General features: G+C 47.5%; 1 pseudogene; it reads left to right on the forward strand.

The window, feature by feature from the left end:
* Window positions 1-678: 678 nt before the first annotated feature.
* LOC112415225 (mitochondrial import inner membrane translocase subunit Tim8 A pseudogene) lies at window positions 679-8827 on the forward strand (annotated as a pseudogene).
* Window positions 8828-27008: the final 18181 nt, after the last annotated feature.

Consider the following 27008-nt stretch of genomic DNA (forward strand, 5'->3'; position numbering starts at 1 on the left):
TTTTTTTTTTTTTTTTCCTCCCTCAGCATCATAACTGGACCATCAAGCATTTCTCTAAGGTTTCAGGATTCTGTTTACAAGAGAGACACTGGTTTGGGAACCAAGGGGCCTTTGGCCATGTCCCGTGCTGCCACTGAGAAGCTAATATTAAAAAGATAATGCTGGCCACTGACACCAATCCCTTCCCAGAAAGAACCGTTCCTGGAATGTAAAGAAGAATATCACTTCAGAAAAAGTACCACTAACTGTGGTGTCTTAGCAATTCCCTGCACCTCCAATAGGGGGGAGGGAAGTATAATTCACTGTATTTCCAAATAACATTAAATTGTAGTCAAAATATTTAGTGCTCCAGGCGATTTGGTCCAAAGAAGCCAACTGGTTGGAAAGAGTTTGTGGAATAAACACAAAAATACAACGTAGCAACGATTAGACAAGACCCATCCCAAATTTTATCAGCCTTCTTAAAACCAAAGAGTCATCAGTAAAATTTTTCAATGGGATCCAGGTTCGATTTCAATGCTGCATGTCACTGGGGTCAGGTAAAAAAGGTTTTTTGTTTGGGTTTTTTTTTTTTTTGGCCACAGGAGGTTCAAGCTGCCCTTTAACACCAAGATGGTTCGAGGCATTTATGGACTCGTCAGCCCTATTTTCAGATTAAGGTTCCGTAAGGGTGTAACCATGCATTTTCCCATCTTCATCCCCAGGTGAGTTCTGCAGTTCATCATGGCATCCATCTGAGGTCCCTGGATGCAGGTGACATCGTAGATATCCCAGAGGTTGACTTTCTGGGTTTGAGATCTCAGCCGGACGCCCAGATGTGGTGTCTTATTCCTCTTGCCTGTTCCTCCAAAGCTCACTGCAAATTTTAAAAGGCATAAACCTTTAAGCAATGGTATTTTGAGCACCCGTTTCCCCATGAGAAGGGACCTGACATCACAGCAAATGTGTGAAAATGGACTCCCCTGATTTTGTTGGCCAGAAGCACACAGACCTGGCATAGAGAAGCAGTGACATCAGGTGAGGTTTGGGGTTTAGCAAAAAAAAAAAAAAAAAAAGTGTTCAACTATTTTTTTCAAATATTTTGGTCTTGGCAAAGCCTACTTTTTAAAATGTGTTTTCCTTCATTTTAAGACCCGTGAGTATTTCGAGGGAAATGTAATCCATCTGACAGAAGCATTTTTTTTTTTTAGCTCACCACAGACAAAGTGAGAATTTCAGATTGTTTAGGCCCACTTCCACTGGTACTTAGAAACCATGGAACTGCTGGGGGAAATTTGGTCATTTCCCAAACTGAAATATCGTGCAAGGTATGAATGATAAGAAGAAGATGAAGAATGCAGTGACTTACCCAGAAGCAACAGATTCGGAAAGGAAATTCAACAAGGGAACCAGAAGTAACTCCCGCTACATGATAACTTTATTTGCAACCAGACTATATCTAGAACACATCCTGGGCACGGCAGGGAGAAAAGAAATAGAATAAAACACAAGCCCTGTGTCCTCTCACAAGTAGCATGGTTCATAAAGACAGAGAAAGAATTGGAGAGCAGTGAAAATGCAGCAGACACAGCTACAGGAGAGACTCAGTTCTGCAAACTCACTGGCCACGTGGCCACAAGTGCCTGCCTCTTGTGGTTGTTATGTCTTTCCGTGAGCAGTTACTGGGCTCCAGCGAAGAGACAGAGATGGACAGACGTACCAGGAGGAGAGCTGGATAAAAGTGCACTCGTTGCAGGAAACAGAACTGGGTGAGTACTCCTCAACCACCTTTTTATTTTGTCTATTTATAGAGAAATAAAAGCCCCAAAGGTAAAGAGTTCATTAGAGGAAAGCAGAACAGAATCTCTGCCAGGGAGGAGTCCCCAGTCCATGGTGAAGGAGCCCTCAGTCCATCCAGAGAGAGGGGAGAAATCTTCAATCCATGGCAGAAGAGCCCTCGGTCTAGTCATTGTAAGCCAATACTGCAGAACCAAGAAATGAACCATGGCTCAAGTCACTGGGACCTCTGATCTCCTTGGACCTCAGGGAGCTGTGCCCACAACACGGGGTAGCTGAGCTGGGTCCCAGGGGCCACCCACTTATCTCATCCCCAAGAGGGACAGAGGCAGGGGCAGGAGTGGAGGGTGTGGATATCCCAACGAACAGATACTCAGGCATTCCTGAAGCATCACAGAAAATTTAGCCAATAGGGTTAACACTGCCTTAAAGGGCTTTTCCACAGGGAACATCCGATTAGTTACCAGGGACAAATCTTTCCTGCTTAACAAAGCTGCAAAACACTCTAATGTACTCCTCTATACGATCCTAAGGATCTGCTTTAGAACATCAGCTAGCAGAGTCAACGTTGCTGTTTCTGTAACGATGGAATCCTCTTACGTGGTGGTTAATTTTGTGTCTGCTTGGCTGCACCTTGGTGCCCAGATGTGTGGCCAGACATTCCTGTGGATGTGTCTGTGAGGGTGTATCAGGATGGGATTCACATTTAAATCGGTGGACTTTGAGTAATGCACATTGCTCTCCATAACGTGGGTGGGCCTCATCTAATCAGTCGATGGCCTCACTGGAGCAAAAACATTGATATCCTAGAGCAAGAGAGAATTCTGCACAGATGGCCTTCAGACGTCGGCTACGACATCGGCTCTTCCCTGGGTCTCGAGCCTGAGGTACTACCCCAGAGATTTTGGACTTCCAGCCCTCACAATCATGTGAGTCAGTTCCTTATAACAATCTCTTTCCCTCTCTCTAGGCTATGGATATAGACAGATAAACAGCAGATAGATAGGTGAGAGATAGATAGATAAAAGATAGATACATAGATACACAGATAGATACATAGATGATAGATAGACAGACAGATAGATACATAGTCAGGTTCTGTTGGCTGTCTTTCCCAGGAGTACCCTGGCTAATACACCTGTCTTCCCTTTTGCTCCTACCCTGTATTTTCTGGCAATGTGATTCCTGTGCAGCATTGTAGGTGGCAGTGAGACAACAGCTAGAAATGTACAAATAAGTGTTATGCCGTAATTATCATCAATAGGAAGCCTTGGTGGAAGAAAATATTGACATCCTCAGCTGGCCCAAGGAAGTGTGAATTGGATGTATCCTTGTCACCTACTTCAACCACCGGGAAACTCCAAGACAGGAAAATACAATAAATAACCTGAATTCTTTTTCCAGGTGAGTTCTATTTAGACGTTTCACCATGTTTTAATTCCATAAAATTGCCTACTTGTGTGAGAGAGGAAAACTTGGATATCTACCTGGAAATTTCAGAGCATGTTTGGAAACACAGAGACATATGTTATAGCCCACAAAAGGGCTGGAGCCCAAGGACCCCCACAGCTACGGTCCTTGCCATAAAAACAAAGAATTGAATAATCTGTAGGAAAGGCGTGTTTGATTTAATTTCCTGATCTCTGCAACACGGCCTCCCTGTACTTGGCGAGGGTGGCGGGCAAGGCTCCCAGCCCAAGTGCCCGTGAATATTCCATTAGAAATCAATTAACCCACGTCTGCTCAGAAACACTCCAATCATCCGAGTTTATACGCTGTGCCTGATGCATTCGTAGCCCCCACGTAAGTAGTCCCCGGAGACCCCCTAATGTGTAAAGAGCATAAAAAGTGATCCTTTATTCCTGCGAGCTTCACCTGCCACCTTAACTGAATAAATGGGGCTGTGATCCAGGAACACTTCTGCACACACGCATCACAGTGACTCATCCACCACACGTGGACACACGCCCACCTCCCCGCTCTCCCCTCACTGAAGAGATAGTCCAGGACGATTCTCTTTTATTAAATGCACATTCTGCTCCCAATACGGCAGGTCTACACTTTTTTCCTCTCCCCATCCCCAGCCTGCAGAAGGAATAGAAATTAAAGTTTAAGGCAACCATGTCTTATGTCCTACATATTTAATCGTATAGAAAGGACACATCCAATTGTGAGGACCATGCCCCAGATGTAAGCTGGTTTTACCTTAAACAAAACCCTACCTGCCGGTCAGGGAACCACCTGTCATGACCCAGTTTTGCCAATCTGTGGGATGTGGCCCAGGCTTGCCCTTTTAGAAAGAAAAGGAATGACAAGTGTTTTGGAAAATGCCCCCAAAGCTGCACAAATCAACACCAGGCACAGTCCCCACATCTCCCTTAAAATGAGCTCCATGTCTCCGCGATGGCCCTGGGGCTCTGCCCCGCCCAGAGCCTGCCTGCCCTCAACGCCACCCCCCTACGCTGTCTCAACACCAGTGTGTTTCCTAGGCACACCCCACCCCACCACTACCCCCGACCACTGGTCACTTTCCCTATTTGATGCCCTTAAGAATTCTCAACAGTGCCTGGGTTGTCTCGTGGATGAACTAGGTTCCACTTTTGTTATCTTTCTCCCTCTCCTGGAATGCATGCTTTTCCCCCCTGATAATTTTTAACTGTGATAAAACAACACAACATACAATTTACCACCTTCGCCTTTTTTAAGTGTACAGTTGAGTGGCATTAAGTCCATTCACATGCCACCATCCCCACCATCTTTCTCCAGAACTTTATCATTGCCCCAGACTGAAACTCTGTGCCCATTGCATCCTAAATCTCCGTCCCCCTCCCCTACCCCTTAGCACCACCATCCTACTTCTGGTGAATTCAGGAATCACCTGAATGAGGAGTGGCGAGTGGAATTCTACAGGAGTTATCCTTTCCTCTCTGGCTTATATCACCGAGCACCATGTCCTCGGGGTTCATCCACATTGTAGCAGGTGTCAGAATGTCCCTCCTTTTCATGGCTGAGTCACATCCCACTGTTTAGATATATCCCATCCTGTCTGTCTAATCATTCATCGATGGACTTGCTTCCACATTTTAGCTACTGTGACCAGTGCTGTTGCAAACGTGTGTGTCCTGGAAATGATGATACTTGAGTCCCTGAATCTGCCTGACATGTGCCTGGGCTGCAGTGGGTCCCCTAAATGTACGTGCCAACTAAATTCCAGCGCTCTTCCCTTTTATTATTTATTGGAAGCCACTCAATAACTGCACTTCGTAGAATGATAATCCCTCTTTCAGAGATGGAGAAAGTGAGACGTGGCACGGTAATTTTCCCACTCTCTCATAGCTGGGAAGTGGCACATTTGGGGTTCACGCCGAGAGCTGACCACTTTGGGGCTGGAGGTATGATGCCATGTGGACCATCGAGGCAGCTCCAGTTCAGACACTGCAGTGGGTCCCCAAAACTCCAGGAACCAGTTAACCACTGTCAAATATCGAGTCCTCCCTCGGGCCGTGGTTCCAATTCATGACAGAAGGCAGGCAGAGCTACTTGGGGTTAAACACACAAGAGGTCAAAGAGACAGTAGCCATGATGTAGTTCCCCAGAGTCTAAAAGACAAAGGGTCCCTGGTAAAGACATGAGCAGCTTGCTGACCTGCGGGGGCTCGAGCTGATGGAGGGCATGAGAGATGGGGAGAGATTTCCCAGGAATCAATCCCTAAAGGACGGAGCCTATAGGAACCAGAAGGTGGGTATGACGAGCTGAATAATAACCCCCAAATGCTCACGTTCTAATCCTGTAAACTGTGAATGTGACCTTATATGGCAAAGTCTTTGCAGATGTGATTACACATCTCAAGATGTTTAATACATTACCCTGGATTATCCAGATGGACCCTAAATCCAATGACAGAGTCCCTCTAAGAGACAGAAGAGGAGAGACACAGACACAGAGGAGAAACCACAGGAAGACAGAGGCAGAGACGGGAGGGACGCGGCCACAAGCCCAGGGACGCCTGGAGCCCCCAGAAGCTGGAAGAGGCGGGAAGGACCCTCCCCTGGAGCCTCTGGAGGGAGCGCGGTCCTGGGACACCTTGACCTCGGACGTCTGGTCCCCAGGATGGGGGAGGGTGAATATACAACGTTTTAAGCCCCTGGTTTGTGGTCATATATCACAGCAGCTCCAGGACAATAATACTGAATGATTTTGAAGTCTCCTCTCCAGCTGAAACTTCACATCAATGCATTTACGTGTCTCTCTCGCTTTGTGTTTGTCCACTCAGGCTGCCAATAACAACATGCCACAGATGGGGCAGCTAAAACAACACCCTTATTTCCCACAGTCCTGGAGGCTGGGAGTCTGAGATCATGGCGTGGGCACATTAGTTCCTGGTGATGTTCTCTTCCTGGCTTGCAGGTGGCCACCTTCTCTATGTGTCCTCACACGATGAAGAGAGAGCTCTGATCTCTTCCTCTTCTTATAAGGATGCTGAATCCATCATGGGGTCCCCACCCTCATGACCTCATCAAAACCCAACCACCTCCCAAAGGCTCTACCTCCTAACATCATCCCACTGACAGTCAGGGATTCTACATATGAAGGACACACATTCCGTTCACAGCATCACATGTACGTTGGACTCTTTTGATGGGAAAATATGTATGTAACCAATTTAACAGGCTCTGGAAGTAGTTTTTACTGGAGAATCCTTGAGATGTATCTGTCCCTACCAGTGTCCCCAGGGTGCCCTGGAGGAGGCTGTACACAGAGCTCTCTGATGTGGACATCGTGGGTCCACAAGCATAGCTTTTTAGGGTGATACCTTAATTGTCACTCATAGTCTGCCACCCACATGAAGATGATGACTATGAATCCCAGTCTCCCACCAGGACACCAAGCCCATCAGGCACAAGTTACCTGAACTTAGGTACAAGGTCACAAGGAAAGAAGCAATTACCAGAGGACAGGCATGGCCAGAGCAACATAAACCCACACGGGTCTGGTCCTACAGCCTTAGGGCTGTACCCTGAGAGTTCACCACAAGATGACAGTCCTGGTGGCGCGGCTCCCACCCCCTTCAAATAAAGAGAATAATGTTAAATTATGATCAACATACTATTCTGTGTCCTTAATTCTCAGGCACTCTCTTTATCTAAATATTACTGAAATGAAAACATCTTTCAAAAAGAAATGGACATGTGAACCACGGTGGATTTTATTTTTCCAACAAGTCCTTTCCTTTCAAATCACTTTCCTTTCAAATCACTAGTTTATTAGCTCATGTCGTCATTAGATTGAGAAAATACGGTGCGTGCTCCAAGGAATGAAGGTGAATATTTTAAAACATTCTTTGCATTTATGGACTGAATATGTGTATCCTCCCAAATTTTATATATTGAAACCCCATCCTCCAAGGTGATGGTGTCAGGAGGTGGGGCGTTTGGGAGGTGACGAGGTCATGAGGGTGGAGCCCCCATGGATGGGATTAGTGTCCTTATAAAAGAGACCCCAGAGAGCTCCCACACCTCTCCCACCAGGTGAGGACACAGAGAGGACGTCCATCTATGAACCAAGAACAGAGTCCTCACCAGATATTAAGTGTGCCCTCGGCAGGAACTTAGACATCCAGCCTCCAGCACCATGAGAAATAAATATCTGTGGTTTAAGCCCCCGAGTCTGTGGTATTTTTTTTGATAGCAGCCCAAAGAAATTAAGACATCCACCAAAAGGATTTTCTGCTTAACATTTACGTAAGTGGGAAAAAAAATAACGTCAACTAATTGCATACAAATGAGCATTCTGTTTAAACAAAGTGTTACCCACTCACCAATTCCTGCTGGTTTCTGTAAACACTTCTCCTTAATGCTACATCGTTTCTACTTAAAGCCAATTTAAATTAATTTCATTTCTTAAATTTCCTAGAGGGCTGACAGCAGGGTTTGGGTTTATAGGAAGAGCATGAGGTGAAGCGGGAAGTAAGATTAGAAATCTTTGGCATATGACAAACTTGATCAAGTTCTCGGGGTCCACTCAGAAGGGACACAGCAGAAGAACATGTTTAACTTTGATTTTTCACTTGCCTTAGCCAAGGGAAAAAATGTTAAAAGAGGGGAAAAGAGATGCTATGAATAATTATTACACACACACACACACACGCACACACACACGCGCGCGCGCACACATGCATTGCATGAACACAGAACACCTACAATTGCCAGACAGAACAGCTGGAAGATAGATGTGCAATTTTGGTAAGGTTGTGTTATTAATACAATTGCTTATTTTAGAACAAGCAGTCTGAGGACCGTTGTAAAACTTATTAAAAGTGGATTTTTCCATGAGTCTATATATATTTTAAAGCACACCCCGTGAGGTAACTGACATGTTGTTCTGAGCCGAACGTAAGCAAGTCACTTGTTTAAAGGAAATTTCTGGTTCCACTAGAGAGTTCTAGGTTAGAGGTTTCTGCTGAGGCTTTTATGTGCTAACTCTCATAAAAAGTCCTTCCAATCTGGGCAGTTTTCTCACCATTGCCCTCTCTCTGTTCCTAATTGTGACTTTCTCTGGGAATAAATACCACTTGGAGGTCAGCACCGCCAACCCAATCTCCTCCTTATTGGGCATTTAGAATGGCTCCTCAGTTTCATCTGTCCTTGAAATACTCCCCTTTTGTCTTGGGCAAGAAGCGGAAACAAAGACTTCATGAAATTAACAACTGAATAAAACTGCTAGAGGCGATGTGAAGGTCGGCGAGTTGGGCGGCGCTGGTGTGGATTCCTCCTCGTCTTCCTCCACAGCAGGTTTGGGCTCGGTTGACCCGCAGCTGCAGCATTTCGAGGTGGAGACTCAGAAGCAGTGCTTCCAGGAGATGGTGCACCAGATGACGGAACCTTGTTGGGAAAAGTGCACGGACAAGCCTGGGCCAAAGTTGGACAGTTGGGCTGAGGCCTGTTTTGTGAACTGCATTGAGCGCTTCATTGATACAAGCCAATTCATCTTGAATGGACTGGAACAGACCCAGAAATCCAAGCCAGGCTTCTCAGAAAGCCTTTCTGACTGACCTCAGCATTACCTCTTTGGAAAAGGGAGGTAGTTCAAGAAATGAAGAGCAGTTGATGGGACGGTTGAAGAAAAGGTGGGGGATCGGCTCCCACCTCTGTCACTCTTGGGACATCCTGTCATCTGAGAATGAACAAAGACCGATTTTTGTGTGTGTGTGGGTTTGAGGGTCAGATGTGCTTGGGGTTGTGTTTTTTAATGCTAATTAATTGTGGGAAAACAATTGACAGATGAATGGAAGACTCCACTAGATGTGTATTACTGTATGTGGGAGGATGCTTTCTTCATAGTCCCAGGAACTGCTCCCTACAATTTTAGTAGTGGAACTGCTCTATAATTTGACAGTGGGACCACATAGGTAATAATCTGTTATTTGTGTGGGTTCCTTTCAGATTTCTGGAGAGATCGATATACATCTTTGTGTCTCAGAAAGGGCAGCAGTGGGAGAAAGAGTAGTTTGGTACTTGGCTGTAGGCCTCCTTATCTAGTGTTTGACTATCAGTGCTGGAAAAAAAATGTATGGAGTACTCATACAATGCATTTCACCTTTCTAGATTATCTCCCTCCTTTATACTGTGATTCACTTAAATATCTATATAAAGTACAGTCTCGAGCTAGTACAGGTACCTTAGCGTCTAGAGGCCTTTAGTTAAAGGAACCTAGCCAGCGAACATAATTCTCATACTAGACCGCCACAAGGAAGAAGTTAACTTACCCTGTATGTCAGGGCCCCCCCCAAAATATGAAGACGTGCCTAAATGAGAAAATAAGTTATAAAGATTTAGGCCAGTCAAAAACTAACAGCTCTTCCAGACAGAGGTAAATCGGCGTAGTTTCTGTTTACTGTGTTCTTTTAATCACCGAAATAAAAGCTTCCACAGGAACAAACAAACAAACAAGTACACTAGAGGCACTGAAAGAGGGTGGAGGTAAAGCAAGCATCCCCCTGGAAACTGTGCAGCCACTGCCTCCTTCATCCATGTCCATCTGCCTGGTTCCTTGTCCTTGATCCAAGATAATTGTTCAAAACAGGAAGCTTAACCAGAAAGACTGAGCTGGTCCTGTGAGCATTTCCAGGAGGACACGGACCCACCGTCTCTTGGGAGAGGGGTCTGAACAAGCCTGCGATGGGGCAGAGTCACGCCAGGGGTCAGGATGGGTACTCCCACATTCTCTTCTTGAGAGTTAGCAGGTGACACACAGCCTGCCATCTCACATATATAATTTGGTTTATTTTCCCCAAATGCATGCTCTTCACACTGGGCCCTTCCCGGGTCCCTCCAGAGGGTCCCTTTACATAGTTCTCCACTGTTCATCCCCTTTAGAATCAGCTCCCAGGTCTCCTGTGGAGGCGGTCTGGCACACAGCTCTCTCCCCTCCCCTTATCCCACATCACACCATCCTGCTGGCCCCAGTACCAGCTCCCCTTCTTGGGCCCCATGGACACCCCCAGAAGAAGTGACTGATGGGCAACCCAAGTGGTTTCCCCAGACCCACCTCAATTCCAGCATCCCCGCCGGTCACACGCAAGGGCTCAGCTTAGCTATCACAACCTGTTTCAGAAAACACGCGCCGTTCCCACACAACTCTCCCTTCTGCTCCCTCTGACGTGTGTATGCGTGTCAGCCTGACCACTACAGATTCCATGAGAGCGAGGACCACTCCCGATTCTTCAGGCACCCAGCACGGACTTGTGCTGCTGAGGCCGGGTGTTGGAGACCTTCCCCAGGGCTGCTTCAGCTCCTCTCTCTGGTGTCCTACCTGCTCCACCTTCTCATCAGACTCACTGGGAACCCTGCAAGGACTGTGGACCTGGAGGAAGCAGCTGCCCACGAGGCCATAGAGAAAGGGGCATATTGTGCCTCCGACTCATGACCCCTGCAGTGCCATGCCCATCAGCTGCTGTGATTTCACTTCCAGGAGAAAGGGAAGGCAGGGAGAAGATAGATGGATGGATAGGTAGAGAGATAGCAGATAAATAGGTAGATACATAGATAAATGATGGAATAGATAGCTAGATAGGTAGATGAATGGATGGATGGATAGTTAGATAGATGGTAGATATAATGAATGGATAGATTATAGAATAGATAGACATAGATAGATAGATAGCAGATAAATATGTAGATACATAGATAAATGATAGAATAGATAGATGAATAAATGGATGGATGGATAGATAGATGGTAGATATAATGGATGGGTAGATAGATTATAGAATAGATAGACATGGATAGATAAGTAGACACAGAGAGAGAAGGGAGAGAAAGAAAAAGAAAGAAAGAAAAAAAGAATGAAGGAAAAAGAAAGAAAAAAGAAAGAAAAGAAAGAAAGAAAAGAAAGAAAGAAAGAAAGAGAACGAAAGAAAAAGAAAGAAAGAAAGAAAGGGAGGGAGGGAGGGAGGGAGGGAGGAAGGAAGGAAGGAAGGAAGGAAGGAAGGAAGGAAGGAAGGAAGAAAAATTAATTCACCCAGCGCAGAGAGGGGATGCTGCTGGGGTCAGGGACCATGGAGGCATCAACTTATCACAGCCTCCAAGGACAAGATGGATTTTGTAAATGCCTTATGGAAATTAGTCCTTGGCCCTCAAGGCATAAATCTTGATATTGAAATGATTTACCCCGACTCTACTACTATTAGTGCTCTGTAAATTAGGGCCATAAATGCCATTTGCATTGCCATTAGCAGAAGGCAGTCCAGCCGGCTCCCCTCGGCACGCACAGACACTCTCGGCCCTCCTTTCCTTCCCTCTGTCTTCCCTCTCCCCACGTCCTTTGTCAGGGCTGCCAGCCAACCCTTCCACCCACACGGGTACCACCACTCACTGGCCGCGTCCACCCAGCATGTGTGCCCGGTCTGAGACTGCATTACAGTCTCCTTGAGACCTCCATTCCTGAGATCTAGGGGGAAAAAATTCATTATTTATGAGTGCAGAGAAACCTCTACCTTTGCTGTTCAATTTGAAACACGTGTTCTGTAGAATCTCCAGCCTTTTGCTGAATATTATTAGTCAAAGCGGAGGGTTCACTACAAATAAAGCTGATGGCCAGTGTCTTGGATCTGGCGGGATTTATATCTCGAGAGTAAAGGAAGGCGTGTGCCTGGTGTGAGAGGGAAACAGAGGACGAACAGGAAGACTCGGTTTGGACAGGAGCTTTCCAAGGAGCTGGAGAAAAGAGCAGGGGCTGTGAGGTGGGAAGGCTTTCTTTTTTAATGTTTCTGCACATCTTTTCTGAGATGCCCTGGGTTGATAATTCAGCACTCAGCACCCATACACAAAGAGAAAGGAGGAGATGGGGTCCCTGCGGCCTCACAAAGAATGGGCTTGTTCCTCCATTCCTGACACCCTGACACCCACTGTACACCCTTAACAACCAGGAGAGCTCCTCACCCTGGTCTCTGGGATTTCTGTTTCCTGATCCTTTCATCGAATATTTTGTCTTTGGGAGGCTCCTAGTCTTGGGGTGAGAGTCACCATCTTCATCTTGCCCACTGCCATAGATTGAATGTCTGTGTCCCCACCCCTGCCAAATTCATGTGTGGAATCCTAACTCCCAGTGGAATGGTGTCAGGAGGTGGGGCCTCAGGGAGGTGATGAGGTCATGAGGGTGCAGCCCCCGTGGATGGGATTAGTGTCCTTCTAAAAGAGACCCCAGGGATCTCCCTGGCCCCTTCCTCCGGGTGATGACACAGCGAGGAGTCACCATCTATGAACCAGGAAGCAGCCTCACCAGACGCTAAATCTGGCCCCGCCAGGATCTCAGACTTCCAGCCTCCAGAACTGTGAAGAATAAATGTCTGTTGTTTATATGCCCCCCTGTCTACCATAATTTGTGATGGCAGCCCCAGTCGACTAAGGCACCCCTCCTTTCCTTGGCGGGGTGGTCCACTAGCTAGCTCCTGACTCTTGGTTTCTAATCCCTCCCCCATTTTCCCTTAACTTGGAGAGCTAAGTTTCTTTTCTGACCGCTTCTCACCGATTCCTAAGCTGCCTTCAATGTTGGATGATAGTCAATCACTCCCTTCCCTCAAACGTTTTTACCTCTGCTTTTCTCACTCTGTTAATCCCTTTGCTCTCCCTAATCACTGGTCTTTCGTGCTCACATCTTTTCTTGAAAAAAAAAATACAAGAAAGGGAAAGCCACAATATATTTCTAAGTTCTCTGTTGCTCTGGTGGTGACCCATCTATTCCTCCTGCCAGCTCATGTTTGTGCTTCCTTCTCTCAGCACGTTTTACTTACCTGTAATTCTTTATCTGTGATTCCCTTTTTCTCAAACTCCTGTTATTTACAATTTCCTCTCCTTCCTTGATGGTCGAAACACTCCCATGGACACTAGTACCCAGAAGGGAGCCTGTGCCCTAAATGGGTTTTAGAGTTGCCATGAAGCCACTGCCATCTGTCTCCAGCCTGTCTGCTCAAGCCCCTGCCCCAAACTTAGAGTCTGGGGGCTGAGGAAGGACTGTGTGACCCCGTACTTTTCTGTTGCCCACTGTGTGCTTAAACTTTTCGTCCTTCAAAACAAAATATTCTCAAATACCATGAGACTCTGTTTGCCCTTCCAAACACCTATCTTTTTTTTTGAAAGCCAATGGTAACTTCTCTTTTATAGTTAGAAATATACTTATTGCTCTGTGCCAAAGACATACTGAAGATTGAGTTTCATGATTCCTTTCTTCAGAAGGGACCCTCTAAATTCCACATTGTGATACAAAAACCCTCCATCCATTTCTTATAAGCTCTACAGCAGGTCCCTGTGGGGCTGGCGACATGCAGCCTCACCCAGGGCCACCACCAGTGCTCCTTGATTTCCAAACACGTGGGGAGCAACCCTGTGTCTTGGTCATGTTCCTCCTCTATTTTCTCCACGAGGTCCCCAACTTTCCCTGACTTCTCTCCTCTTAGTGCCTAGGATGGGTCATTCATCCATCACCCTCTGTCAGAGTCCTAGAACTTGGGGGCTTGGAGTTGAAGTGTCCTCTCCTCCTATAATTTCAGGTTAGAAATGATGCCCAAGAGGTGAGACATTCCATGAGCATGGAAACCAGGTCGCAAATGCCAGGCTGCCTTCCTGGTTCTCTTTAGACAGTCTCTGAGGGCACACACAGGACCGCCAAAGTGGAGGTTTCCCTTTCTTCTTTAGCACTCCTTCAGCAGGCAGAGTTGTTGGAAGAAACTCGTTAACTGAAGACAAATAGAATCTTGTATTTCTCCCCCCTGAGTGGCAAAGAGTTTATTTTTTTTAAAAATAAAAGATTATACAAAATAGAAAATTAAATTAGCAATGATTTTCCGATGAAATGAGCAGATCCTTTGAGGCAAAGGAGATTTAAAAGAGGATTTAGACATCCATTCCTGCCTCTAAAACCCACACATGGTTTGGGTGAAATTAATTTTGTCCTTGACTCTGTGAGATGCGGGGACACACAGCCTCGCCGGACAGCCCCAAAACCAGGAAGGTTTGTCCTCTCCCCAAGAGTCTGAGCTCCACAACGCCTGTGAAATCCTTGGTTGACATGGGACTTATGTGTCTAAGCAATATGGATACAGGGGTTTTGGACTGATGGTCTATGGGTAAACTTTTTTTTTAAAATTGAGGAAAGATTCACATAACGTAAAATTAACCTTTCACCATTTTCAAGTGGACAATTCATTCCACCGGCGTTTACTTCATTCAGCATGTGGTACAACCACCACCTCTATCTAGTTCCGAAACATTTTCATTCCCCCAAAGGAGGTCCCAGACTTGTTGACAGTCCTTTCCCATTCCAATCCTGGTTATATACCCCAAAGAACTGAAGACAGGTGTTTAAACAGATGCTTGGACCCACACATCCATAGCAGCTTTATTAACAGTAGTCAAAGAGTGGAAACAACCCAAGGGTCCATGGATGGATGGAGAGATAAACAAAATCTGGTTCACCCATACAGTGGAATATTACTCAGCCGTAAAAAAGGATGAAGTTCTGTTACATGCCATAATGTGGATCAATCCGGATGAGCTTTTTCTCAGGTTTTCTTTGCCCTTGGGTATCGGTATGCATAAGCTATCACCTTTCCTGCTTCTTATCCTGCTCCTTGCATGGGAAGGCTTGAACAGCTTCCTTGGCTGAGAATGGGCAGACCATAGGGTACAAGGACACACACATGCAGAAGACACAACATACCCACAAGCATAACCACACAGACACAACACACACACACAGATGAACGCAACTGCATACACCCAACACCAGTGATATTCTCGCGGCTGAAGGGGAGAGAAACCCTCTCTTTAGAAGGACCAAAGTGAGTCTCCCCAGGAAGAGAAAACGGAAGCTTTCAGCTTTAGATACGTTACAGTAGGACAGCAGAAACTAACACAACATTGTAAATCAACTATACTTCAACAAAAATTAAGATTGGGATATATATATATATATACACTATTGATACTATGTATAAAATACATAACTAATGAGGACCTACTGTGTAGCACAGGGAACTCTACTCAGTGCTCTGTGGTGACCTAAATGGGAAGGAAATCCAAAAAAGAAGGGATATATGTATACGTATAACTGATTCACCTTGCTGTACAGCAGAAACGAACACAACATCGTAAAGCAACTGTACTCCAATAAAAATTTAAAAAATAAAAAACTTTCTAAATTAATGAAAAAAATACTTTGTCAATAACATGGCAATCAATGACTTCAATGTCTATGGTTCTGCCATTACATTCCCACGCCTATATTTCTGTTAACTGTTCTTAAATGTCAGCTTATACACAAACGCAATCTTTTAAATATAACTGTCATTGGTTAAACCACATTGGCTCTGACAATAAACCGTTGGATAATGCCAAAGGGGGGGGGGAAAGAAACCAAATACCCACCAAATCCTACGCATTGTGATGTCAAAACCACATGTGGAACCACGTTGAGTCAGAACAACATGATTTATCCTGCACCAGCCCCTCCCACCGAGGAGACCGAGGGTGGTAGGTGCCGTTGCCATCAAGAGGAATAAGTCCTGCACTCAGGCTCCTGAAAAGTAGCCTACACACACAATAAAAACACATCTGCAGGTTGGAAGACCCAACGGCCATCTGTCAAGTTTGGCGAGAAAGCTCGTCCTGCATTCTCTTCGGTTCTAAATACAAAGTCAAGAGAGCTTGGAAAGGGAAGATTGGGAGAAGGAGAATCCAGTCTCTCTTTCCCTCCATCTCTGGCTTCATTGCCTGTTATCTCCAATCCCAGGAGATGCTTCACAGTGGAAGAAACCTCCCGGCTCTATTACGAGCCTGTAGACCAGCACGAGGACCTGAAGTTTTGAGAATCAAGCAACCTTCTGTCGAGTCACCAACACGTCATTGAAGAGACATTCATATTTAAGAGGCTCCTGAGGTGAGAAATGACTTAGGTCCAACATATTTCATTATCAGGAGGCGGCAGGTTGTATTAATCAGGGTTCTCCAGAGACGCGCGGCAACAGGGTGTGGGTGGTGATGCGAGGGCAAGTAGGTAGATAGGCAGGTAATGGATGGACAGGTAGATGACAGATGAATGGATGGATAGAGAGATAATACAGAGAGAGAGAGAGAGACAGAGACAGAGACAGAGAGAGAGACAGAGAGAGATAGATATATACATAGTTACATAGATACATAGATATATAGATACATAGATAGATACATAGATACATAGATACATAGATATATAGATACATAGATACATAGTTATATAGATACATAGATACATAGATAATTAATGGACAGATATAGATGATAGATGAATGGATGGATAGAGAGATGATAGGTACATAGATACGTAGATAGATACATATATAGATACACAGATACATAGATAATTAGTGGACAGATAGACAATAGATGAATGGATGGATTGATAGATGATAGATAGAGATAGATAATAGAGGGAGAGAGATGGAGATTTATTTTAAGGAATATTGATGCACATGATCATGGGACCTGGCAAGTCTGAACATCTGCAGGGTAGACCAGCAGGCTGAGACCCAGGGAAGAAGTGATGCTGCAGGCCACGTCCAAAGACCACCTCGAGGCAGCCTTCCCTCTTCCTCAAGGGAGGTCAGTCTGTTTCCTTGTAAAGCCTTCAACTGATGAGACGAGGCCCACCCATATTGTGGAGGGCCATCTGCTTTCTTTAAAATCCACCAATTTAAACGTTAGTCCCAGGCTTCCCTGGTGGCGCAGTGGTTGAGAGTCCGCCTGCCGATGAAGGCGACACGGGTTCGTGCCCCAGTCTGGGAGGATCCCACATGCCGCGGAGCGGCTGGGCCTGTGAGCCATGGCCGCTGAGCCTGCGTGTCCGGAGCCTGTGCTCCGCAACGGGAGAGGACACAACAGTGAGAGGCCCGCGTACTGCCAAAAAAAAAAAAAAAAAAAAAAAGGAAAAAAAAAAACGTTAGTCCCATATACCTTCACAAAAACATCTATCCTGGTGTTTGACCAAATATCCGGGGTCAGGGAAGTTGGCACATCAATTTAATCACCAGACAGGACAATTCCTTTTGGAACAGAAAGGACCCCAAAATAAACTGCTGAGAGTTGGAGAACAGCTTGTCTACAGTTTCCTTGACTCTATTGGACCCCCATATGGACAAGTGATGGCCAACATCTTGTAACATTTTCCATCTTCTGTAGAGGTTTCCCACGGAATCTTCTCAGAGCCCCATACCCTGGTGGGAAAGGCATCATCATCTCGTCGTACAAGTGGGACACATACTGATGCACCAAAGATCGTTCACCTGATCGTAACCTGTTCAGAAAAGAATCAGGTGTTCTGACTCCTGCTTCAGACTCTGCACCCACAGCTCAAGCACACGTCTCCATGCCTGGCCTTTATATGCGTCACCGGTCGGACGGAGTAAAGGACACACGGGAGTTGTTGAGAACGGAACTCCACATAAATTACCTGTTTTTGCCACCTTTTACAGTTACAAATGAAAATCTCAAGTGCTCCTACTCTCTTCGTTTATACGAGTGTGGTTGGTACGTTGGGGTGATGGGGGGAGGGCTGGATGTTTATCCACTAGCCCCTACCCCTGGCCGCATTGGTGCTCATCCCCAGAGGACATTGCAAACCAAGTTTTGCTTCTCTCCCCAACACCTGACACATTCTGATTATGAAACATTGGCCGTTGTGCATGATTTATTGTAAACAATCCCTCCTATAATATTCACAGCTCCGTAATTCCCAGCCCCGAGGCCAGCGAGCTCCTTGGAAACGATATGACAGCCAAGATCACTTCTCTGCATTTACCATGGGTGCCTCATGTTGAGAATGTATAACACAAGTAAAAAGGCACACGTGGCATTTGTCAATGCTCCCCACCCCCCTGCCTTTAGTTTACATTTTTCCTTCCTATTGCTTTGTGGGGTTTTGAATAAAACGGTACACAGAGCTCGTGCCAGCCGCACGGCTAATATCTTCAGGAGCAAGGTAAGCATGGCAGCTCAGGGGGAAACGGGGACTAAGGAGGATGTACCGCTAAGGAAAGGAGCATCACTGTGATGGCGGACATGGCGGACGGTCCCCCATTCCTGGAAAGACAATTCCGGGGGGGTCAGTCTGGATTTGGGGTGGAGGGATGGGAAAGGGCTGGCGCATGGGTCAACAGAATGGTTTGAGCACAGAAGCGTTCATGTGGCTGCAATGAACGTCTCTTTCTCTCGGCACCTCCAGAGTCAGAGAATAATTTCCCGGCCCTCACCTGTCCATCCCCCACCCCAGCTCTGTGCCGCCCATGTAACCTCTTGGCTGTTCCTGAACACAGTTACCTGTGTCCCTGTGTCGTGGTTACTGCTTTATTTTGACATTTAACCAAGAAAGCACCCAGGTGGTCCCCCAAGAACGGTCTTCCTCTTTCCCCAACCACATGTGGCGCTCCGTAGCCAACGAGCCGCTTAACCACATGGGCTGCAGCTTCGTCCCCCAAGCACAGAGAGTGCAACGGGTCGAATTTTTTCTTCCCTAAGAAAAGAGGTGCTTTCTTAAGTCCTAACCCCAGGTACCTCAGCAGGTGGCCTTACATGGAAATAGAGTGTATTATTCATAACGTTTAATTTTCTGTATCTCTTTCTTTTTTATTGATGAATAATTGAGGTACAATATTACATAAGTTTCAGCTATACAACAGTGATTCCGAAGTTTTATAGGTATGCTCCATTTATAGTTGTTATGAAATATTGGCTGCATTCCCTGTGCTGTACAATATATCCTTGTAGCTTATTTATTTTATACATAATAGTTAGTACCTCTTACTCCCCTCCCCCTGTCTTGCCCCTCCCCCTTCCCTCTCCCCACTGGGAACCACTAGTTTGTTCTTTATATCTGTGAGTCTCCTTCTTTTTTGTTATATTCACTAGTTTATGGTTTTTTTAGGTCTCACATATAAGTGAAAATATAGAATATTTGTGCTCCTCTGTGTGAATTATTTCAGTTAGCATAATACCCGCTGGGTCCACCCATGTTTTTGCAAATGGCAGAATTTCATTTTCTGTGTTTCTGATGCTTTGACATCTTGGGGTCTTCCTGACTCTGGAATATGCGGCCCGGACTAGCAAATCCCTAGACAAAGCAAACAACACAAGCTTTTCAAATGCAAATAAACCCATCTGGAGGCCACATCACACCTCCCCCTCTAAGGGCTCTCACCACCCCTTCCCGGCACCATCTACCTGCCCTCCTCGTCCCAGGGCAGGAACCAGACAGCTAGAGGCAGCCCTAGGACCCACACACTCTATCCTCTCAGCTTGCTGCACAGAATCACCACTCTCCGAACCATTTTCCTTCCTGAAGCCAAGCCCCATGACCATTTCCCACATAAAAAAGGTTCTACAGAGGTTGGCAGTGCAATTCTTTCATTCACACGTAAGATTGGGTTCTCATCGTGCAAGAGAAACTCATTGGCATGTGCAAACCTGGCAACACTTGGCTCTGGGTCAGCCAAGGGAGAAGCCTGCAGACAAGCATTCTTTTTTTTTTTTTTAACATCTTTATTGGAGTATAATCGCTTTACAATGGTGTGTTAATTTCTGCTGTATAACAAAGAATCAGCTATACATATACATATATCCCCATATCCCCTCCCTCTTGCGTCTCCCTCCCACCCTCCCTATCCCACCCCTCCAGGCGGTCACAAAGCACCGAGCTGCTCTCCCTGTGCTATGCGGCTGCTTCCCACTAGCTACCTATTTTACATTTGGTAGTGTACATATGTACACAGGCATTCATTAATTCATGCACTCATCGTTTTTTTTTTAATAAATTTATTTATTTATTTTTGGCTGTGCTGGGTCTTCGTTGCTGGGCACAGGCTTTCTCTAGTTGCGGCGAGCGGGGGCTACTCTTCGTTGCAGAGTGCAGGCTTCTCCTTGCGGTGGCTTCCCTTGTTGTGGAGCATGGGCTCTAGGCATGCGGGCTTCACGTGGGCTCGGTAGCTGTGGCTCGCGGGCTCTAGAGCGCAGGCTCAGTAGTTGTGGTGCACTGACTTAGATGCTCCACGGCATGTGGGATCTTCCCGGACCAGGGCTCGAACCCGTGTCCCCTGCATTGACAGGTGGATTCATAACCACTGCACTACCAGGGAAGCCCCCATGCATTCATTCTTTCACCAATAGGCCGTTACTGTGAGACCGATGTGCTGAGACATCTCAAAGAACTTGGGACATTAAGTCGACCTTGAACTATGAGAGCTTCCAATCCAGGGGACCCCACACATTTCTTCTGAGTGACCGAGCCTCACCTGGCAGGGGGCTGGGGCTGTCAAGGCTCAGAACTACAGCGAGCCACGCCATCGAGCTCAGGTTCCTTACAGGAAAGCAGTTCCAGACAGTTCTGGCCTCTAGGTACATGCTTATTCGGGAAACTTCTGCCCGCCACGGTTTCACAGGGGAGTTCACGCAACCCTCAGCTTTCCCTGAGGACCCACCTAGGTCTACACCACCCATTCCATTGCCGTGCTTTCCTCCAGGCTGGCCGTCCCAAGGAGAAGAGGGTACGGGTGTCGTTTAGCTGGTGTTTCGAATCTGCAGCAGCGACGTCTTGTCAAATGCTGGGTGCACCTTTCCTCCGGCAGGACTTTTCCCCACCTCCCCCCACACCCAGCCAAGACTTGCTAACATGGGTGAAAGAAACCATTCCTTACCCACCTCCACCCCTGGCCCCAGTTCTGCTGAAACAGTTTGAGTTGAAAGAGCTGGGCTGGAATTCACTTCAAACACAAAAATAGGGCTTGGTGTAGAAGAATGTTGGGCTCCTGTCCTAAACAGACACAGAAAATACCCAAAGCATCTTTCTGTGTCTCTGTCCATGGCCCCAAGGGAGCTGTCCGGGGTGCCAGGTGTCTGCTCCACGCGGCCACCCGGGAACCCAGGCTACTCGCTCCATACCCCGGGCCCTACACACTTGTCATGGTCTTTATGGTTGGAACTCGGTCACCAGGCGTTCCAGCTGGTGAGCAGGGCACAGTGCACGGAGAGGACCCTGACTTAAAGTCCAGATAAAGACCGGGCCATAGTCACGTCCACCCCTGTTTTATGACCAAGAACCCAGCCACAGGACTAAACCCAACACAAAGGGGGCTGCAAAACATAGCTTAATCTTGTGCTCAGAAAAAAAAAAAATGGATCGATTTTGGTGAGCAACCATTAGCTCTGCAAACAGGAATGAATAGTCAGACCGCAAAAAGACTGTTTTGAAAAGGAAAAGAAAGTATCATTTCTATCGCGCTGATTCTGTTTGCAAAATGGCACTAAATACCAAATGCCACTTTATCGTAACCAGGGGATGCTGCAGACACACTACCTCTGTCACGTGTCTCAGGGCAAGAGCGTCTGCCCTTCGGCAGAGGGAATTTACCCCAGCCTGCATCAAACCCTGTCCTTTTAAAGGTAAACTGGCACAGAGCTGTAAGTACACGGGAAGATTAATGAGATCTTGACCCCCTGGAAATCAGAGACACATGGTCCGGGGCTGTGAGCATTCTTTCACCATTATTACCAGTCGTATTTAATCAATGCAAGCAAGATCCTTGCCTGGAGTCTGTGTACCTGGGATTCCCCCAAGTACTGCGGGGCCGGGAGGCTGCTTGGCAATATTTGTCAGGCTCTAACTGAGGAGTTCTCTGCCCGTGTGCTCTGCCCGGGCTCTCAGCCCCTCCACTGGCCAAGCCCACACCTTGAGCGGAGCTCCCACATCCTTTCGCCTCTCCAAACCACCTGGGGACTCTGCCCCTCATCCCCAGGGCATTTCTGAGAGCTCTCTGTCCCTCTGGCATTTTGTCCCCTCACCCCAAGTGCTCCAGGGTTGGGGGGAAGCCAGAAAGGAACCGATTGACGTTCGCACGTCACACCCATCGGCTGTGACTTTTGGGACGCCCCTGAACTCTTCATATACACCCACCTTCACGTTCAAAGGCACAGCATGCCCTGCGTATAAAATGATTCGTTAAATTCGGCATGTGTTGGAGATGGGTCGGAGCCCCTTAAATGATGACAGTCACTGAGGGTGTTGGATCATGGTCCACAGGTGCTGTGTGAGATGCTGCCCAGATGTTATAAGGAGGATGAGATGCGATCAGGATTGTTTGGGGTCACCCAGTGGAGGATGGGTGTAGCCCCCATTGAATTGAATGTTAAAATATTCTACTTAATATGTAACACCTCCACCTTACAAGGAGTGGATTTTATTCAGGATTTTGCAGGAGGAAATGGGATTACCATGATTCACAGAATAAAGAGCAAGACCCCAACCTGGCCAGTAGGGCTCTGACACCCTCTGTCCTCCCCTGCTGCCCAGCAGCCTTCGGAGAAGTTGTGATCGGTGCAGACAGACTCAGGATCCCTTCTCACCCTGCCTCGGGGGACCTGAGTCCGCACCCCAGATCCTGTGCACCAGACCCCAACACTGGAGTCCAGCCTCCTCTCTTCCATGAACTCAAAAGATGTCCAACGGGGAACCACCGGTTACCACAGGGGGTGGCCAGAGAGTAAGCCCAGTCGGATGGAATGAGTCAGTGATGGTCAGAGGTCATCAACACTGGTGAGGTTTCCAGAGGACGAAGAGGAAACAGGGGCAACTCCACTCCAGAAAATGGGTCCCAGCCCGTCAATCTGGCCTGGGGTCCACCTTACACCCTGACCGGTAACAGGGCTACAGAGAAAGCCTGCTTCCCGCAGGCAGGGCCAAGCACAGACTCACCAAGAGAAACGGAAATTGGCAAAGATGTGGCCATGGAAGAAGGTGAACAGCTTCCAGGCTGTTTCTGGAAGCTGCTGGAATCCAGGTCTCCGTCTTCGGGCCAAGGACCAGCCCTCTAAGCTCCCGTTTCCATCCTCCCCCACTAGACCTCACTATCCCTTCTCCTATGACAGGAAGTGGTTTGGTTGTACAATCTGTCATTTGAGATAGAAGCTTTGTCCCAGTCCCAGAATCAAACCGTCTATTCCAGGGTGACTAAAGGTCTTGGTGAAGCATGGTAGAACGGGGTGTCCATGCATCGCTCAGGCACCTGTGCGAATGCCCCAACCCTGGGACTGGCCGTGAAGGCAGCCTGAGTGCCCAGAGCCCATGACCCCACAAACCCAGAGCCCGGAAGAATAAGCGCCATCCGAGAAGGAACAGAGAAGACGGCAAAGTGGGTCCGTTGACGGCAAACACCTGCGACCCCAGAGCCTCTGTTTAATAACTGGCTTTCTTAATACTTCTTTCTCAATAATGGACTTTCTTTTCATGCATTGAGTGATAATTGGGGCTGCAGAAGAAAAACAGGGGGACATTTATGGAAAGGACGGATGCCCCCGATGCAGTTACCCCTCTCCCCGTGGAGGGTTTGGTTTCCCGACCCCTCGTCTCAGTAGTTTGTAGGCTTCTGTCTTCTAACCAGGAGTAGAAATGGGCAAATCCACCTACGAACAAAGACACGCAGGTACAAACCCACAAACACACATTTGCATCCGTTTTGAAATAAGGCCCTTTTCCTTTTCATCAACTGAATGCTCTCAACGGGCCATAGAGGAGAGTTCCCAGTAAATTACGTTTCAAAGGCTCGAAATTCCAACTGTGACACACAGGCAGAGCACAGGTGATTTTAGGGCAGTGAAACTACTCTGTAGGATCCTGTCGTGGGGGACACATCGCACTGTGCATTTGTCAACACACACGGGCTGTCCAACCCCAAGCAAGAACCCAAATGGAAACTGTAGACCTTAATTAATAATAACGTAGCAATCCTGCTTTAGCCGTTGCAGCACCTACACCACCCCGGGTGGGATGCTTCTCTTCTAAACTGTTCAATTTTATATCCAAGTAGAGTCGAGTAACGATGTTGTGTGAGTTTCAGGTGTACAGCAAAGTGATTCACTTCTACATATACATGTACCTCTTCTTTTCCAAATTCTTTTTTAGGTTGTTACAGAATATAGAGCAGAGTGCCTTGTGAGGGAACTCTGGTAGGAGGTAAGAGGTCCTTACCAGTGTAGGATGTTAATAATCGGGGTACCTGAGGGTGAGATGGGAGGAAATACACCGGAAATCCCTGACCTTTCTGCTCAGTTTTTCCGTAAACTTGAAACTGCTCTAAAAAAATGGTCTATTAATTTTTTTTTCATAGGAGAATATGGCCAGTTACAGAAAATCAAAGGGATGGCTCTGTCTTATATTTTAGAATGAACAAAGGTTTATACTTCCTTTATCAAATCCCTTCAGTGTTGCAGTTATTTCCCTCTTGAAAAAAATAAAAAATGAATAAACCTACCAGGCGCTCACACTCACTGCCGTCTGCCGCATCGCTGGATTCCACATCCCCCCAAACGCGGACAGATCTGTTCAGGCACCCCTGGCACAATCTCCTGTCGAATGAAATGACAACATAAAAGCGTGTGCGCGACATCCTCGGAGGTTACCGCCAACCTAATCTTTTTTCAGTGCAGAGAGGTGATTCCACACAGTTTCAGCAACATGTGAATCCCATCGGCACCCAGAGGCGGTTTCACAGGAAAAGCCACAGAGAACGGGTACCCGTTCCACCTTATCTGTGCATCCAATCCCGCCCCGCAACAACCAAAATGGCCGCAGGTGTCTGACTCCGCGTGAACCATTAGGAAGTCAAACTTCATAAGCAACATGCTTTCTGCAATGCATTTGCCCCGAGAATTGTTCCATTCGTCTTCTTTTCTGGAAGCATTATGAAGCCGGGACTTTGAATAAAACTCATTTTGTTAGGGCACCTGGCTGGGGTGTGTCTGTGTCGGGGGGAGACAGGACATCCACGCTCGACAAAACCCCTCGGCAGCCGTTACAACCTCACCCGGGGAAGCACACGACCAGGGGCCGGAGAAAATGGCCGGCAGAATTCTGTCATGTTCCTAAAGGAACACGTTAGCAAAGGCTCAGAGATACTCAGACAGCACTGCCCACGGTGACTTTCTCCACACCTCTGCCCAGAGGAAAGCGTTACCAAGTTTCACCCACTTTGCACCGGTTTATCACCAAATCTCCAAAACACAGCCAACTCTTATCCCTGATCGCAGCCTGAACCAGGAGGCCACAGTGTCAAAAAATAAAATAAAAAACTAACGTGTATTGAAACAAGGGGCAGGATTTCAACCACAATGCCGGGGTGCAGAGCCCAACACCCCGTGTTTGAAGAAGCCCAGTCGGGCCCCAAATGCCAGGGCTTCTGCTAGAATCCATTTCAAAGCCCAGGGCTCCTGTTCCAATGACTCCTTTGGTCTGAATTTACCATTGTTGAAGGAAATCACATGTACACACTTTGTAAATCAATTACCTGCTGCCTGATGTCCAAGCTTTTCCAAGCGCCTAGGTAATTAATCAAATCCAGGGTGGAACAGAGCCGGAGTCACAGACAATTTACAGCCTAAGTCAAAAAGAAAAAACAAGTGCGAGGGTCACTTGGCATTAAGGTCTGGGGGTCTCAGTGGGTCTGCTTGGTGACAGTACCACCAAGAGTCACAACCTTCGTGGGCCCTTCTGAACCGGGGCGGGCCAGGGGAGTAGGGTGAGAAAATTAGGGTGGAGGGTCCCCCCACCCCAGGCCAGCTGCCCCCTCTCTGGGGCCTGTCATGGGTTGTGTGTAGGTTTTTCCATAAATCTCCGTGGAGACTGGTCTTCACACAAGGGGTAGCATGAAGCCCTTTGTGGGGTCTGTGTTCAGCTTTCACCCCTGCCTAGAGCTTGGAGCAATGCTGGCTTTGAACGATTCTACCAGCTCTGCATTCCACAGGGACTTGGTCACAACAGCCATTCCCCTGGACCCCAAGGGAGCAAACGTCCCCCTGGCCGACTCCTATGCTATCTGTGCAGTCAAATCCGGCCGCTCCGCTGCGGGCCATGGAGTTGCACCTTCCGGTCCCCCCGCTCCCACAAATCCTTCTCCTGCATAGATGGCGTGCCTCTTGCTTCCAAGGGGACCTCCCTCTCCCCAAACCTGCTGCTCCTCCAACCTAATCTAACCACACTGCATCCTGAGCAATGTTCCCAGATATAACCTGTTCTCATCCCACTTCCACTGAAAGCCCTGCTTTGCCCCCAACTCCTGTGGCCCGAGGAAAAAATCCGCCTCCCTCCTGGTCCGGGCTCACCAGCTGGTGTCCATCCCAGTCACCTCTTCTCCATCCCTCCTTCTTTGACCTCCCCCTGCCTCCCTGAGGGTCCCATTTCTCAGGAGGTCCACTTGTACCACATCTGCACACCTCCCCCAGGAAGCCATCTCTGACTGCTTGAGGTCTGCCTGTCCTTTCAGGACCCAAAACTGTCAGGTAACCCTTCTGCCTTCCCCCTCCCCCAGCTCCGGGGGACCACCGCTCCCAACAGCAGGGACCTCTGTGACTGTCTTGTGGAGGTGGGCCCCTGGTGCCGAGCACAGCACCTGGCACATAGTAAGTGCTCAAGAAACGTTTTTGAGATGAATGACTGTGGGAAAATGCATCCGTGTGTGTAAACCAACAGGGAGTCCCCCACCCCACAGCCATGGGTCTGCTTTATTCCAAACAAGTGTTTCAAAGGCAGGGCGAGGGGCCTGGGGTCACCCACGCTCCCCAGAACCACGGGGCTGCTTGTCGGACACCGTCTCCCTGCCCATGCGGATGGCAGCAGCCCACACTCCCCTCCCGCCCACCCGCCAAGGCCACTGGTTGCGGAGA

This window comes from Neophocaena asiaeorientalis, unplaced genomic scaffold (genome assembly GCF_003031525.2).
Source record: "Neophocaena asiaeorientalis asiaeorientalis breed wild unplaced genomic scaffold, Neophocaena_asiaeorientalis_V1.1 scaffold871, whole genome shotgun sequence".
Taxonomy (NCBI): domain Eukaryota; kingdom Metazoa; phylum Chordata; class Mammalia; order Artiodactyla; family Phocoenidae; genus Neophocaena; species Neophocaena asiaeorientalis.